The sequence below is a fragment of the Delphinapterus leucas genome, chromosome 1 (assembly GCF_059928025.1).
Source record: "Delphinapterus leucas isolate spDelLeu-1000000601 "Yukka" chromosome 1, BTC_Dleu_Yukka2, whole genome shotgun sequence".
Taxonomy (NCBI): domain Eukaryota; kingdom Metazoa; phylum Chordata; class Mammalia; order Artiodactyla; family Monodontidae; genus Delphinapterus; species Delphinapterus leucas.
Genome location: NC_143129.1, coordinates 153,219,933 through 153,238,209, shown reverse-complemented (window position 1 = coordinate 153,238,209; position 18,277 = coordinate 153,219,933). Strand labels below are relative to the sequence as shown.

Below are 18,277 nucleotides of genomic sequence, written 5' to 3'. Positions count from 1 at the left end.
GTGTTCAAGGATACCTGTGATCCTATGTACTCCCAAATTTTGTTTAAATCTGAATTTTAATCCGTGATGGAAAGGGTTTGCTAAGCAAAATTCAACTTTAACCCAGCCCCTGTTCAAGTTACTGCAAACTCCAAATATACTTATCAAGTGGAATTTTACTGTTATGGGTATGTAAATGTAGGGCGAAGACCGTATACAAAAATTGGACAGCAATAAAGACCAACAATTAAATCTTTTATTTTGGTGGGAATGTAAATTGGTACAGCCACTATAGGGAACAGTATGGAGGCTCCTTAAAAAAACTAAAAATAGAGCTACCATATGATCCAGCAATCCCACTCCTGGGCATATATCCAGAGAAAACCGTAGTTCAAAAAGATACATGCAAATTGATAGAGCCACTATGGAGAACAGTATGGAGGTTCCTTAAAAAACTAAAAATAGAACTACCATATGACCCAGCAATCCCACTACTGGGCATATACCCTGAGAAAACCCTAATTCAAAAAGAGTCATGTACTACAATAGTTCATTGCAGCTCTATTTACAATAGCCAGGACATGGAAGCAACCAAAGTGTCCATCAACAGATGAATGGATAAAGAAGATGTGGCACATACATACAATAGAATATTACTCAGCCATAAAAAGAAACAAAATTGAGTTATTTATAGTGTGGTGGATGGACCTAGAGTCTGTCGTACAGAGTGAAGTAAGTCAGAAAGAGAAAAACAAATACCGTATGCTAACACATATATATGGAATCTAAAAAAAAAAAAAAAGTTTCTGACGAACCTAGGGGCAGGACAGGAATAAAGATGCAGATGTAGAGAATGGACTTGAGGACACAGGGAGGGCGAAGGGTAAGCTGGGATGAAATGAGAGAGTAGCATTGACATATACACATGCCAAATGTAAAATAGATAGCTAGTGGGAAGCAGCTGCATCGCACAGGGAGATTAGCTCGGTGCTTTGTGCCCAGCTAGAGGGGTGGGATATGGAGGGTGGGAGGGAGATGCAAGAGGGAGGGGATATGGGGATATATGTATACATAGAGCTGATTCACCTTGTTAGACAGCAGAAAGTAGCACACCACTGTAAAGCAATTGTACTCCAATAAAGATGTTAAAAATAAGTGATACATGTGCCCCAATGTTCATAGCAGCACTGTTTACAATGGCTAAGACATGGAAGCAACCTAAATACCACCAACAGAGGAATGGATAAAGAAGATGTGGTACATATATACAATGGAATATTACTCAGCCATAAAAAGAAACGAAACTGAGTTATTTATAGTGAGGCAGATGGACCTAGAGTCTGTAATACAGAGTGAAGTAAGTCAGAAAGAGAAAAACAAATACTGTATGCTAACACATATATATGGAATCTAAGAAAAAAAAAAAAAAGGTCATGAAGTACCTAGGGGTAAGACGGGAATAAAGGCACAGACCTACTAGAGAATGGACCTGAGGATATGGGGAGGGGGAAGGGTAAGCTGTGACAAAGTGAGAGAGTGGCATGGACATATATACACTACCAAATGTAAAATAGCTAGCTAGTGGGAAGCAGCCGCATAGCACAGGGAGATCAGCTTGGTGGTTTGTGACCACCTAGAGGGGTGGGATAGGGAGGGTGGGAGGGAGGGAGACACAAGAGGGAAGAGATATGGGAACATATGTATAACTGATTCACTTTGCTATAAAGCAGAAACTAACACACCATTGTAAAGCAATTATACTCCAATAAAGATGTTTTTTTAAAAAAAAAAGGGCTTCCCTGGTGGCGCAGTAGTTGAGAGTCCACCTGCTGATGCAGGGGACACAGGTTCATGCCCCAGTCCGGGAAGATCCCACATGCCATAGAGCGGCTGGGGCCGTGAGCCATGGCCGCTGAGCCTGCACGTCCAGAGCCTGTGCTCCACAACGGGATAGGCCACAGCAGTGAGAGGCCCGTGTACTGCAAAAAAAAAAAAGATGTGTTACATATATACAGTGGAATATTACTCAGCCATAAAAAAGAACGAAATAATGCCATTTGCAGCAACATGGATGGACCTAGAGATTATCATACTAAGTGAAGTCAGACAGAGAAAGACGAATATCATATGATATCACTTATATGTGGAATCCAAAAAATGACACAAATGATCTTATTTATAAAACAGAAACAGACTCACAGACTTCGAAAAGAAACTTATGGTTACCAAAGGGGAAAGGTCAGGGGGAGGGATAAATTAAGAGTTTGGGATTAACATATACACACTACTATATATAAAATAGATAATCAACAAGGACCTACTGTATATCACAGGGAACTCTACTCAATGTTCTATAATTACCCATATAGGAAAAGAATCTGAAAAAGAATAGATATATGTATATGTATAACTTTGCTGTACACATGAAACTAACACAACATCATGAATCAACTATACTCCAATATAAAATAAAAACTAAAAATAAATAAATAAAAATAAAATTGGAAAGCATTCGTCAAAAAAAAAATCTCTTCTTTTGTTTAGAGAGAAAATGCTTGTCAGTTGTACCTGAATTAATACAATAATCATAGCAGGGAATCCATGATAAAACAGAAGAATGAAAGTTAGCACCATTTAACCTTCCTCCCTGCCCACCCCAGCCTTTCAGAAGTTTGAAAAGAAGGCCTGCAGGGTCATTAAATTCTCTCTGTGGTAGCAGGATGGATGTGTTGGTCTCAAACCATCCATAATAGATGGGTTCTAGTCTAGGCTTAGAAATCTACTCATATGATGATTGTTCCACAGCCTCCCTCAGCAGTTCTTAAGTGTTCTTAGAATTTTAATATTTATTAAATCCAAACCTCATCAACTTATTTCCGAAGCCCAGACAATGGCAGGCAAGATCTGTTGTAATTGATTTGTCACCTGTCCTGCCCTTGCCAGGTTCTCATTTTACTTGCCAGGCACTTTCCACCGTCAAACTATTTCCTTCCTGTCCTGATTGCCAAACTTTCTTCTACTTAGTCTTACATCACCCCTACCCTCATCTCCTCCCATTCATGCCCAGCCTCTCCTTTTCTGAGTGCTGGATTCTCAGTCTCCTTTAGACCTAATTCTTGGAGCACTCCTGATTCCAGTTGCTGAATTTTGCAACTTTTCAATTACCTTTTTACTTTTTCTGAACAGTAATGTTTTAGGCATAGATTAATTCCACCTTATTGTGGATTACTGTAGCTGGCGAAAGGAAACTGATGCCTATTTTGTTTCTGTTTTTGTTTTTTTTTTCCATACGCGGACCTCTCACTGTTGTGCCCCTCCCGTTGCGGAGCACAGGCTCCGGACGCGCAGGCTCAGCGGCCATGGCTCACGGGCCCAGCCGCTCCGCGGCATGTGGGATCTTCCTGGACCGGGGCACAAACCTGTGTCCCCTGCATTGGCAGGCGGACTCTCAACCACTGCGCCACCAGGGAAGCCCTGATGCCTATTTTGTAATGTTACTTTTATGAGAAATAATTTAGCTTTAAATTTTTTTACCCAGTGATGCTCACATTACCTATTTAGCCATTTTCACACCATGTTTAGCTATGTATTTCTTATGTACTTAAGTGGATTGGGTAATGCCTTCCTGACAAAGGAAAATTCCCTTAGTATGGTTTGGCTGAAGTTTTGTTGAAGAGTCATAGCAATTCAATCTTTAATGTTCCTACCCTAAGCATTCATCCAACAGACACTTATTAAGCATTCCATGCACTGGGCCTTTAGGATGAATAAGACTCAGCCTGTCTTCCTGGAGCTCCCCTCCAGTGGCACGCCAGGCATTTTGACTAATAATTACGGTAGGAGGTAATGACTGTTCTAAGTGTCCCGGGAGCACAATGGAAGACCGGCTTGGTCACAAACATTTTCTGAGCGACTTCAGTCTGACTGGCAGGCTCTATGCTGAGCTGAGAGGGAGGCGGGTACAAAGATGAATCACATATGGTCCCCACCCTCAGGAGTCACAGTCTAGTGGGAGAGACTGAATGGGGTAAGATGCCTTGAGGCTTACAAAGAGGAAATGGCTAGGCTGAGTCTTGAAGGATAAGAAGATAGAGGGCAGAGGTGGAGGAGGGAACTCATCCAGGCAGGGTAACAGCCTGAATAAAAACACAGAGGCTCAAAACCTCAGGACCTGTGCAAAGAACCACATGACTTTTGTTATTCGTGGAGGGTAAAGGACAGACCGGGAGTGCTAAGAGATGAGACCAAAGAGGGAAACAGAAGCCTAGAATGGGATTAAATATTATAACCGAGGAGGTGGTGCTATAGACAGGTTTGTGTTTTAGAAAAGTCACTCAGCCTATGAGGTGGAGGGTGGATTTATGGCTTGGGCAAATGGTTAGACTTGGTGCCATTTACTGAGCAAGAGAACATTGAAGGAGAAGACGGGAGAGTAATGGAGGGCATATGAAAAGTTCAGTTTGGGGTATATTGAGTTTGAAGTGTCTCTGAGACATCAGAGGGGAAATATTTAGCAGGAACTTGAATACATGAAGTGGCAGATCTGGGGAGAGGTCAAGACTGGGAAAGATTTGTGAGTCATCAGCATATAGGTACAGTTAAAAGCAGGATAAGTGATAAATCAAATATGCCCAGACATTAAAATATTAATGGATAAAAAGGAATGTCAATTTCTTTGTGACAATCTTCTGGTCAATAAAGTGAGTAACCTAAATTATGATAATTTTTTTCTCCATGGTATTGAATGAAGATTTATTTCATTTTTCATTCCATTTGAGTTTTTAAAATGCACTTAGAAAGGGGTGATGGAGGTAGAGGCTGGGGTACAATTTTAAGTGAAGAAACCTGTCAAACACTGACACAGCTAGGCGATCAAGGTTAACATCATCAGTGATAAGTCATGTTAAAAACAGGTACCCTTGATATGATGTGATGAGAATGGCACTTCACCTCTGTGGTCTTTCTCCCCAAAACCTATGACTACACTCTAACCATGAGAAAACATCAGGCAAACCCAAACTGAGAGACATTCTGCAAGAAAACCTGGCCAGTGCTTCTCAAAACTGTCAAAGTTATCAAGGACAGGAAAGTATGAGCAACTGCCACAGGCCAGAATAGGCTAGGGGGACATGATGACTAAATGTAACGTAATATCCTGGATGGGATCATGGAACATAAAAAGGGCTTTGGGGGAAAGTAGGTGAAAGCCAAATAAAGTGTTTTAGTTAATAGTAATGTACCATTGTTGGTTAGTTCGTTGTAAAAAATGCACCGTGGTGACATAGGATGTTAACAGTAGGGGAAACTGGGTGAAGGTCTACAAAAAGTCTCTGTACAATCCTTGCAAATTTTCTGCAAATCTAAAACTATTGCAAAACAAAAAGTGTAGTTTTTAAATGCAGTCAGTAAACATGTTTTCCTTGAATTAGCTTTTAGGCAAAAAAGATTTTTCTCCATGGGTGTAGAGTGAGAAAAGCCATGAACAGAGAATTGCCCCTGGGGAAAACCAACATGTACATGGCAATCAGAGAAAGGAGAAAAGACAAGAACCATTACTGAGGTCAGGAGAGTAATGTTTAGGAGAGTGTCAGTAGGATCCAATGCCAAGAAGTCTAGTAAGGTAAGGACTTAAATGTCCACAAGGAAATAGAATAAAAAGCCCAGAAAGAGACCAACACCTAAATGGAAACTTAATATATAGCAAGGTGGCCTTAAAAATCAGTGGAGAAAATGATGGATTATTCAACAAATATTTTGGGAGCAATTAGTTACCCATATGGGGGGAAAGTAGATCTCTATCAATGTTAGGTAGATCAGACTTGATACGAAAAAAAAGTATATAAACCTTTGAGAGGAAACTATGGGAGAATTTTTTGGGGACTGCCCTGGTGGCACAGTGGTTAAGAATCTGACCGCCAATGCAGGGGACATGGGTTAGATCCCTGGGTCAGGAAGATCCCACATGCTGCGGAGCAACTAAGCCCGTATGCCACAACTACTGAGCCCATGCACTGCAACTACTGAAGCCCCCGCACCTAGAGCCCTGCTCTGCAACAAGAGAAGCCACCGCAATGAGAAGCCCGTGCACCTCAGTGAAGAGTAGCCCCTGCTCGCCGCAACTAGAGAAAGCCCACGCAGCAACGAAAACCCAATGCAGCCAAACAAAAAAAAAAAAAAAAAGGGGTCAATCTAGAATATTTTTGACCTCAGGGTACAGTAAGAGTTCTTAAATAAGACTCCAAAAGTTCTAACCACAAAATAAATGATGAATAAATCTGAAAATTAAAATGTAAATTAAAACAAGAGTGAAATATGTTAACATACCATTGTCAGGGAGGGGAAAATTTCCCCCTACTCCTCTTAGTTCTTTTGAGTGGTCTAATAATTAAATTGACACAAGACAAGTTAACCAGAGAAAAAAATTAATTTTTTATATACAGAGGTCTCATAAGTATAGGACCCAAAGACATGACCAAAGAAGGCAAATTTTATACCTTTTACACAAAAAACAAAAACGAACAAACAGAAAAAAAATAAATTTGTGAAGAATTGACAAGACAAAGAGGTTTGGCCTTGGGGTAGTAATTTAGTAAAGAAGTAACAAGCTTTGTTTATACAGCCTTCTTGACTCTAAATTCTCTATCGCTGATGTTGAGGATTTCTCTCTACCTCCTGGTACAGGGTGGGTACCTTTCACCTGGGAGATTTACTTTCTGTTTGTAGGGATACAAAGGAGGGTCACAGTGTCCTTCTTTTTTATTTATTTATTTATTTATTTATTTATTTTGGCTGCACTGGGTCTTCATTGCGGTGTGTGGGCTTCTCTAGCTGCAGTGTGTGGGCTCTCTAGTTGCAGTATGTGGGATCCTAGTTCCCTGACCAGGGACCGAACCTGGGCCTCCCACAATGGGAGCACAGAGTCTTAACAACTGGACCACCGGGGAAGTTCCCCCGAGGGTCCTTTTTGCATCAGCTGTTTCTTAAGTAATTCAATTTAATTTAAAATAATCATTATGCCAAAGTGGCATATTTGGGGGTGGCCTGCCCTGAACCTCACCATCATCAAATTGACTAAAATCTAAAAGTCTAGCAAGAGCAAGTTTTGGAGATGTGGAGAAATTGGAACTCTCATACATTGCTCTAGAGAGTAAAAACTCATAAAACCATCTAGAAGAACAATCTGACAATATCTAGTAAAAGTTAAGATATACATACCTCTGGTCAAGCAACTATACTCTTAGATATAAATGCAAAATAAAATTGCATGTATATGTACATGTGAGATATGAATAAGAGAAGTCAAGACTATTCCTTGATGCATTATTCATGAGAGTAGAACATTGCAAATGATTTAAATGATAATCAGGAGACTGGATAAATATAGTATCTTTATCAAATATGTGACAGATGTTAAAATTGAACTGTTTTAGTCTCATTCCAAAGTGAAATGGAGAATCACCATGCAGGACTTGTCAAAAAGATTTTTGAAAACCAGTCTCAATTCTTTACTTTGTACCACATTGAGGGTAACAAAAGGCTTGGGAATTGGAGATGGAAAGAGGAGAGGTATGGAAATCATGTTAGAATGGACCTGTGCTCTAGGAGTTGGTCTGGGCAAAGAATGCACGTGTGAGCCATACTTTTTCATATTCTTTTCCATTATGGTTTATTACAGAATATTGACTATAGTTCCCTGTGCTATATAGTAGGACCTTGTTGTTCATCTGTTTTATATATAGTACTTTGTATCTGCTAATCCCAAACTCCTAATTTATCCCCCTCAACCCCCTTTCCCCTTTGGTAACCATAAGTTTGTTTTCTATGTCTGTGAGTCTGTTTCTATTTTGTAAATAAGTTCATTTGTATCATATTTTAGATTCCACATATAAGTAATATCATATGGCATTTGTCTTTCTCTGTCTGACTTACTTCACTTAGTATGATAATCTCTAGGTCCATCCATGTTGCTGCAGATGGCATTATTTCATTCTTTTTTATGGCTGAGTAATATTCCATTGTATATATACCACATCTTCTTTAACCATTCATCTGTCAATGGACATTTAGGTTGCTTCCATGTCTTGGCTGTTGTAAATAGTGCTGCTATGAACATTGGGGTGCACATATCTTTTTGAATTATAGTTTTCTCCAGATATATATTTTCTCCAGGAGTGGGATTGCTGGATCGTATGGCAACTCTATTTTTAGTTTTTTAAGGAATCTTCATATTGTTTTTCATAGTGACTGTACCAACTTACATTCCCACCAACAGTGTAGGAGGGTTCCCTTTTCTCCGCACCCTCTCCAACATTTATTATTTGTAGACATTTTAAATTATGACCATCCTGACCAGTGTGAAATTGTACCTCATTGTAGTTTTGATTTGCATTTCTCTAATAATTAGCAGTGTTGAACATCTTTTCATGTGCCCATGGGCCATCTGTATGTCTTTGGAGAAATGTCTATTTAGGTCTTCTGCCCATTTTTTGATTGGGTTGTTTGTTTTTCTGTTATTGAGTTGTATGAGCTGTTTATATAATTTGGAAATTAAGCCCTTGTCAGTTGCATCATTTGCAAACATTTTCTCCCATTCTGTAGGTTGTCTTTTCATTTTGTTTATGGTTTCCTTTGCTGTGCAAAAGCTTATAAGTTTGATTAGGTCCCATTTGTTTATTTTTGCTTTTATTTCTATTGCCTTGGGAGACCGACCTAAGAAAACATTGCTGTGATTTATGTCAGAGAATGTATTACTTATGTTCTCTTCTAGGAGTTTTACGGTGTCATGTCTTATGTTTAAGTCTTTCAGCCATTTTGAGTTTATTTTTGGTGTGAGGGAGTGTTCTAACTTCATTGATTTACATGCGGCTGTCCAGATTTGAGAAAGGTGTTTTTGCCCACATCAGAGAAATGCCAGTGACAGATCTCCATTGTGGGCAGGTGAGTCTCCAAAGAACTCACCAAACACTGCATGACACAGATTCAAATGCCTTCTGAGACTGTGTTTTGTAACTAAAGGGACCAGAACACTTTTCACTACCCAAGAGTGATCAGAAAAGTTAGGGGGCCCACCCTAAATTTTATCTAGGAGCAAGGGAAGAAGTAACTCTGTAGAATAAATTTAAGGGGTCAGTGGAAAACAAAAATAAAGCTGCTTTAACGTGACCTCCCAAATGTTGTGCTTGTTCAAAGTATTAGTTACATTTGTATATTTTTTTACCTTTTTAATTTATTTTTGGCTGTGTTTGTAGTTGCAGCACACGGGATCTTCGTTGCGTCAGGACCTTCCGTTGCCATGCGCAGGGCTACTCTCTAGTTGTGGCGTGTGGGTTTTCTCTCCCTAAGTTGTGGTGCGTGGGCTCTGAAGTTTACAGCACGCGGGCTCTCTACTTGAGGCGCGTGGGCTCAGTAGTTGTGGCATGTGGGCTTAGTTGCCCCATGGTATGTGGGATCTTATTTCCCCAACCAAGGATTGAACCCACGTCCCCTGCATTGGAAGGTGGATTCTTGACCACTGGACCACCGGGTAAGTCCCTAGTTACATTTAGAATGATGCTACACAGCAGTAAAATGACTAAAGCAGAGGATGTACACCAATGTAGATAAATCTCAAACCTAGAATGTTGAATGAAAAAAGTCGCAGAAGGATAAGTATAGTATGATACCACTTACATAAAGTTTGAATATATGTAAAATAATACCATACATTACTTTGGTATACTTATGTAGTAAGATTATAAAAATATACACGTGAATATTAAATACTAAATCCACTCAGGAATTTGGTTAGCTCCGGAAAAGAGCAGGAAGATTGGAGGAAAAAAGGGATACAAGAGGGCTTCACATATTGTAATAATTCACTTCTTTAACTGGATAGTGGAACACATGGAGAAGCATTATTTTATTTTCTGTTGTCTTTTGCATGCAGTGATATTTCATAATTTGTTAAAGTTGGGAAGAAAGGACCTTTTGAAATAGACTGTTAAATTGGTGTAGTTGGCCTTAGTAAGAGCAGTGTTAATAGGAGGTGGGAGCAAAGGCTGAATGCAGTGGTGAGAAGTGAAGGGGAGGTACCATTTGAGCTGAGTCTTAAAGCCGTGCAAGGGTAAGCTGTGACAAAGCGAGAGAGTGGCATGGACATATACACACTACCAAACGTAAAATAGATAACTAGTGGGAAGCAGCCGCATAGCACAGGGAGGTCAGCTCGGTGCTTTGTGACCACCTAGAGGGGTGGGATAGGGAGGGTGGGAGGGAGGGAGACGCAAGAGGGAGGGGATATGGGAACATATGTATATGTATAACTGATTCACTTTGTTATAAAGCAGAAAATAACACACCATTGTAAACCAATTATACTCCAATAAAGATGAAAAAAAAAAAAAGACGTGCAAGGCCTCAACCTGTATTTCCAGCCTCTAGCCAAGCTAAACAGGTCACTATGCCCAAGACATAGCTCACTTGCTCCCTGAACTAAATATTTGCTTGCATCAGTCCTGCTCCCAGGGATTAACAATTGTAGCTGCCATTTTGTGACAGCCTACTGCAATCCTGGCCACTATGTATAGAACACCTACCATATGCCAGTAACTTTACAGATACTATTGTATTTAATCCTGACAACAGACTTATGAAGTAGATATTGTTATTCTCATTTTACAAATGAGAAAGTTGAGTTTAAATGTAATATTCCAGGTCACTCAGGAAACGGTAAAGCTGAGATTTAAATCCATGTTCATCTGAACTTAAAACATGTCTTTCCATTATAGCAGTCTGTCCTACCTTCCCACTCTGGCCCCACTGCACTCAGCTTCCATTCCTTGACCCAGCTCAAATGTCAACTCCATTTTCTGATTCAGTTATTCATTCATTCAAACGTTAATTGATTAGAGGAAAACATAGGCAGAACACTCTATGACATAAATCACAGCAAGATCCTTTTCTTTTTTTTCTAACATCTTTATTGGAGTATAATTGCTTTACAATGGTGTGTTAGCTTCTGCTTTATAACAAACTGAATCAGTTATACATGTACATAGGTTCCCATATCTCTTCCCTCTTGCGTCTCCCTCCCTCCCACCCTCCCTATCCCACCCCTCTAGGTGGTCACAAACCACCGAGCTGATCTCCCTGTGCTATGCGACTGCTTCCCACTAGCTATCTATTTTACATTTGGTAGTGTATATATGTCCATGCCCCCTCTCACTTTGTCACGCCTTACCCTTCCCCCTCCCCATATCTTCAAGTCCATTCTCTAGTAGGTCTGTGTCTTTATTCCCATCTTACCCCTAGGCTCTTCATGACCTTTTTTTTTTTCTTCTTAGATTCCATATATATGTGTGAGCATACAGTATTTGTTTTTCTCTTTCTGACTTACTTAACTCTGTATGATAGACTCTAGGTCCATCCACCTCACTACAAATAACTCAATTTCGTTTCTTTTTATGGCTGAGTAATATTCCATTGTATACATGTGCCACTTCTTCTTTATCCGTTCATCTGTTGATGGACACTTAGGCTGCTTCCGTCTCCTGGTGATTGTAAATAGAGCTGCAATGAACATTTTGGTACATGACTCTTTTTGAATTATGGTTTTCTCAGGGTATATGCCCAGTAGTGGGATTGCTGGGTCGTATGGTAGTTTTATTTTTAGTTTTCTAAGGAACCTCCATACTGTTCTCCATAGTGGCTGTATCAATTTGCATTCCCACCAACAGTGCAAGAGGGTTCCCTTTTCTCCACACCCTCTCCAACATTTATTGTTTGTAGATTTTTGGATGATGGCCATTCTGACCGGTGTGAGGTGATATCTCATTGTAGTTTTGATTTGCATTTCTCTAATGATTAATGATGTTTAGCATTCTTTCATGTGTTTGTTGACAATGTGTATATCTTCTTTGGAAAAATGTCTATTTAGGTCTTTGTCCCATTTATGGATTGGTTTGTTTTTTTTTTTCTTATTGAGCTGCATGGGCTGCTTGTAAATTTTGGAGATTAATCCTTTGTCAGTTGCTTCATTTGCAATTATTTTCTCCCATTCTGAGGGTTGTCTTTTGGTCTTATTTATGGTTTCCTTTGCTGTGCAAAAGCTTTTAAGTTTCATTAGGTCCCATTTGTTTATTTTTGTTTTTATTTCCATTTCTCTAGGAGGTGGGTCAAAAAGGATATTGCTGTGATTTATGTCATAGAGTGTTCTGCCTATGTTTTCATCTAAGAGTCTGATAGTGTCTGGCCTTACATTTAGGTCTTTAATCCATTTTGAGTTTATTTTTGTGTATGGTGTTAGGGAGTGTTCTAATTTCATTATTTTACATGTAGCTGTCCAGTTTTCTCAGCACCACTTATTGAAGAGGCTGTCTTTTCTCCACTGGATATTCTTGCCTCCTTTATCAAAGATAAGGTGACCATATGTGCGTGGGTTTATCTCTGGGCTTTCTATCCTGTTCCATTGAGCTATATTTCTGTTTTTGTGCCAGTACCATACTGTCTTGATTACTCTAGCTTTGTAGTATAGTCTGAAGTTAGGGAGCCTGATTCCTCCAGCTCCATTTTTCATTCTCAGGATTGCTTTGGCTATTCGGGGTCTTTTGTGTTTCCATACAAATTGTGAAATTTTTTGTTCTAGTTCTGTGAAAAATGCCAGTGGTAGTTTGATAGGGATTGCATTGAATCTGTAGATTGCTATGGGCAGTAGAGTCATTTTCACAATGTTGGTTCTTCCAATCCAAGAGCATAGTATACCTCTCCATCTATTTGTATCATCTTTAATTTCTTTCATCAGTGTCTTATAATTTTCTGCATACAGGTCTTTTGTCTCCTTAGGTAGGTTTATTCCTAGATATTTTATTCTTTTTGTTGCAATGGTAAATGTGAGTGTTTTCTTAATTTCACTTTCGATTTTTCATCATTAGTGTATAGGAATGCAAGAGATTTCTGTGCATTAATTTTGTATCCTGCTACTTTACCAAATTCATTGATTAGCTCTAGTAGTTTTCTGGTAGCATCTTTAGGATTCTCTATGTATAGTATCATGTCATCTGCAAATAGTGACAGCTTTACTTCTTCTTTTCTGATTTGGATTCCTTTTATTTCCTTTTCTTCTCTGATTGCTGTGGCTAAAAATTCCAAAACTATGTTGAATAATAGTGGTGAGAGTGGGCAACCTTGTCTTGTTCCTGATCTTAGTGGAAACGGTTTCAGTTTTTCACCATTGAGGACGATGTTGGCTGTGGGTTTGTCATATATGGCCTTTATTATGTTGAGGAAAGTTCCCTTTTTGCCTACCTTCTGCATGGTTTTTATCATAAATGGGTGTTGAATTTTGTCAAAAGCTTTTTCTGCATCTATTAAGATGATCATATGGTTTTTCTCCTTCAATTTGTTAATATGGTGTATCACATTGATTGATTTGCGTATATTGAAGAATTCTTGCATTCCTGGAATAAACCCCACTTGATCATGGTGTATGATCCGTTTAATGTGCTGTTGGATTCTGTTTGCTAGTATTTTGTTGAGGATTTTTGCATGTATGTTCATCAGTGATATTGGCCTGTAGTTTTCTTTCTTTGTGACAAGCAAGATCCTTTTTGACCCACCTCCTAGAGAAATGGAAATAAAAACAAAAATAAACAAATGGGACCTAATGAAACTTCAAAGCTTTTGCACAGCAAAGGAAACCATAAACAAGATGAAAAGACAGCCCTCAGAATGGGAGAAAATATTTGCAAATGAAGCAACTGACAAAGGATTAATCTCCAAAATTTACAAGCAGCCCATGCAGCTCAATATCAAAAAAACATACAACCAAATCCAAAAATGGGCAGAAGACCTAAATAGATATTTCTCCCAAGAAGATATACAGATTGCCAACAAACACATGAAAGGATGCTAAACATCACTAATGATTACAGAAATGCAAATCAAAACTACAGTGAGGTATCACCTCACACCGGTCAGAATGGCCATCATCAAAAAATCTACAAACAGTAAATGCTGGAGACGGTATAGAGAAAAGGGAACCCTCTTGCACTGTTGGTGGGAATGTACATTGATACAGCCACTATGGAGAACAGTATGGAGGTTCCTTAGAAAACTAAAAATAAAACTACCATACGACCCAGCAATCCCACTACTGGGCATATACCCTGAGAAAACCATAATTCAAAAAAAGTCATGTACCAAAATGTTCATTGCAGCTCTATTTACAATCACCAGGAGACGGAAGCAGCCTAAGCGTCCATCAACAGATGAACGGATAAAGAAGAAGTGGCACATATATACAATGGAATATTACTCAGCCATAAAAAGAAACGAAATTGAGTTATTTGTAGTGAGGTGGATGGACCTAGATCCTGTCATATAGATTGAAGTAAGTCAGAAAGAGAAAAACAAATACTGTTTGCTAACACATATATATGGAATCTAAAAAAAAAAAAAAGGGTTCTGATGAACCTAGGGGCAGGACAGGAATAAAGATGCAGACGTAGAGAATGGACTTGAGGACACGGGGAGGGGGAAGGGGAAGCTGGGACGAACTGAGAGAGTAGCATGGACATATATACACAACCAAACGTAAAATAGATAGCTAGTGGGAAGCAGCCGCATAGCACAGGGAGATCAGCTTGGTGCTTTGTGACCACCTAGAGGGGTGGGATAGGGAGGGTGGGAGGGAGATGCAAGAGGGAAGAGATATGGGAACATATGTATATGTATAGCTGATTCACTTTGTTATAAAGTAGAAACTAACACACCATTGTAAAGCGATTATACTCCAATAAAGATGTTACAAACAAACAAACAAACATTAATTGAGGGTGTAACCAAAGGTATTGGTGCTCCATCTATGTGCCCTTGGCTCAGCCCAGAGGCACCTGCAGCTTCTGAAGACTGTGGATGCCTTATGCTACACACACCGGCATCTCTCGGCCTGAAGGCTTTATCTTGTTGCAGGAGGACTTGGCCCATGTGGGGAGCAGGCTGAGGTGATAGGGAATTAGAACCCTCAGGAGCAATCCTCAACCAGTGCGGGGTGGCCGTTGGTGGAAAATACCCCAGCTTCCTCATCCTTTGATGGGACAATTTGGAGGTACATTCTACACATTCCCTCCAAGGGCACCCAGCAGGATGGAGCCCTAGTTGCCCATAGCTGTAACCATCTTGTGAATGAACATTTTATTGGCTTTCTTACCTTTTCTGTCTCACTTTCCTACCCCTTCACCATACTTCTTGGGATTACCCTCAAATAAGCTCCTTGTGCTTTCTCCGGGGCTACTTAGGGGAGCACAGACTAAGACAGAGGGTCTTCCTTGTGCAGCATCAGCAAAGCCTTCCCTCAAGCCCAGGCACAGTTTGTGCTCCCTCCTTCCACCTGCTTTGCTCCAACTCCTGGAGGCTTCTTCATACTACCCTGAAGCCTTTCTAATTGCAGGTCTGCCTGGCCCACTTTGAACAGCTCAGAGCTGATGCCCTGGTCTTCCTTGTCTTCCTTGCTCACAGCACACCAGAACTGCTCATTGCATGTCTGCTGAACGGGCTGAATGGTTGGAAGTCCTTCTTACATTTGATCTGATTAATCCTCATCACCTCCCAGGAAACCTTGTATTATCCGTTAACTGAGAACTATATACAGGTCAAATCAAGATACATAAAGTTGTAACAGTGTCAGAATAAATTCTTCTTCAGTGTGAACCAGAAATCAGCTAGAAAAACAAATCCAATAATTTATTACATTTGGATATTTAAATTTTGACATTTTTCATTTAAAAAAAAACCACTGCTTATGCTGGGTGCTTTGATTTAGGTTGTGACAATAAACTGAGGTAATTGTTTTTTAATTTCTGCTTATTAATAAAATGCAAATGCACTGCTTGAAATGAAAGCAAGCAGGCTAGTCCGGGACCAGAGATATCTGAAGAGAAACACGTCTTTCTGCTTTCCGTGAGGTGCCCTTATGAAACGATATAAAATGGTAGATAAGAGCGCAGATTTTGAAGCCAGCCTGCCTCTGTTTTCAATCTGCTTTCACCACTTACAGCCATGTGATCTCGAACCATTTACCCAATCCATCTAGTTATTAGTTGCCTCAATTATAAATTAGAGTTGGTAATAGTACCTATCTCACAAGGTTGCTGTTATTGAGATGGGGATGGGATGATAATCTTGCTGTTGTTTTTCGCTCATCCCTGCAGGCTTCTCACTGCCTTCTTCCTCCTGCTCCAGCAGACGGCACCCTACTCCATGCCTGTCATTCCTGCACTTCCCTCCCCCTCCCCCTATCCAGCCACTTCCTCAACCTCATGTCCCTTCCCTCACTACCCAGGCCTAGCCCAAGATCTCTCTCCATTGTGGAGAGGGGGGCCAGACAGTAAAGGGGGCCAGACAGTAAAGATCTCTCTCCATTGTGGTCCCTCCCACCTCTCTCACCTCCTTCTCCCTACCTCATCTCTCTCCTCTAGTTGAGGATATAGGGACATAGGAGAGGTATATTTGTAGGTCTCAGAATAGAAGTTCAAGAGGGTACAATGGAATGATGGAGAAGCAAGGCAAGGAAGAAGGGCTGGGTCAGTGGAGGGGATGTATAGAACAGGTTAGAGGAGGGTCAGAAAGGCAGGGGGGACACCAGTGAATGGGATTCATCCTGAGAGTCTCTTGGAGGAGGAAGCTTTAACCCTGACTCTTTTCTCCCCAGGGCAGTGCTATTCCTGTCCTACCCTAGGACCTTAGGTGAATCCCTCATTCTAAGTGTCTGGAAGAAGTAATTGAACCAAAGTCATCTGTCTTTCTCACAGATAAAGGTGCCAAGTCTGCCACTTTGAAGAGAAGGTCCTCTAGTTTCCAGCCTTCCCCAATCTTGCAGCATCACCTTGGCTGTATCTGGGAAGTGGGAGATAAGAGTACTCTGCTTCTTATCTATAGAACACTGGCTCTCTGGCTGTAGACCTAATTTAGATTATACTCTCCTAGAACCATGTCTAGCAGTGCCACATAGGAAAAAGCATAAACTGTGGTGTCAGATAGACATAGGTTCTATTTTCAGCTCTGCCACTCACCAGTCACATGAGCTTGAGCAAGTCATTAACCTCTCTGAGCCTCAGTGTACTCATGGGGATTGAAGTCCCCACCTCACAGATTATAGGAAGAATTAAGTGAGGTGATGTGTGAAAGCCTCACAGCTGTGAGGGCTGAGACTGGGCCAATTTGTTCACCATTTGTAGTTCAATGCCTGGCACAGAGTGTGCCCTCAATAAATACTTGTTATAATTGAATGAATGAGTAGGTACCTAACAAACCGTAGCCAGGTATCCCTTTGTCTGCACTGATTCTGGCTGATTGCAATGATACTCTGCCCTGACACAGTCCAAAGAAACATCACTGAATGGAATCCTGAGATGGTGGCACACTAGTCTAATGTGCCTGGGAGATTGCATCATGTCCCACGGGTTAAAGGGGGCTTGTGTGAAACAAAAGTTTCAATAATATTGATTGTGCCACTGAGGAGTTTAATATAGTGCTTCTCAAACCTTAACGTGCCTCCAAGTCACCTAGGGCTCTTGTTAAAATGCAGGTTCTGCCTGCCATCTTTCTGTGCCATCATAATGGTGCACATGAATGTCCTGCCTGATATTCTCAAGAGCATCAACAATGCCAAAAAGAAAGGCAAATGCTAGGTTCTTATTAGGCTGTGCTCCAAAACCATCGTCCAGTTTCTAGCTGTGATGATGAAGCGTGGTTATATTGGCCAATTTGAAATCACTGATGATCACAGGGCTTGGAAAATTGTCGTGAACCTCACAGGCAGGTTACACAAGTGTGGAGATCAGCCCCATATTTGATATACACCTCAAAGATCTAGAAAAATGGCAGAATAACCTGCTCCCATCCAGACAGTTTTGTTTCATTATACTGATAACCTTAGCCGGCAGCATGAACCACGAAGAAGCGAGACGAAAACACACGGGAGGGAAAATCTTGTGATTCTTTTTCTAGGGATGTAATACATACAATGCAAATAAAATGCCTCAATGGGGAAAAAAAAAGCAGGTTCTGAGTCAGTAGTTCCAAGTGAAGGTCGGACAAGCTCCCAGGTGATGCTGAGACTGCTGGCTTGGGGAACCTCATTTTGAGTAGCAGCGGTCTAATACAGGGGTGAACAAACTTTTTCTGCAGGGGGCCAGACAGTAAATATTGTAGCTTTGTGAACTGTGTGATTCCTGCTGCAACTGCTTAACTCTGCCAGTACAGAAAAAGAGCAGCCATAGACAACATGCAAATAAATAGGCATGATAGTGTTCCGATAAAACTG

At 40.5% G+C, this 18,277-nt stretch overlaps 1 pseudogene; it reads left to right on the top strand.

Moving 5' to 3' along the window:
• Positions 1–17,286: 17,286 nt before the first annotated feature.
• Positions 17,287–17,961, top strand: LOC149750766 (small ribosomal subunit protein uS8 pseudogene; annotated as a pseudogene).
• Positions 17,962–18,277: the final 316 nt, after the last annotated feature.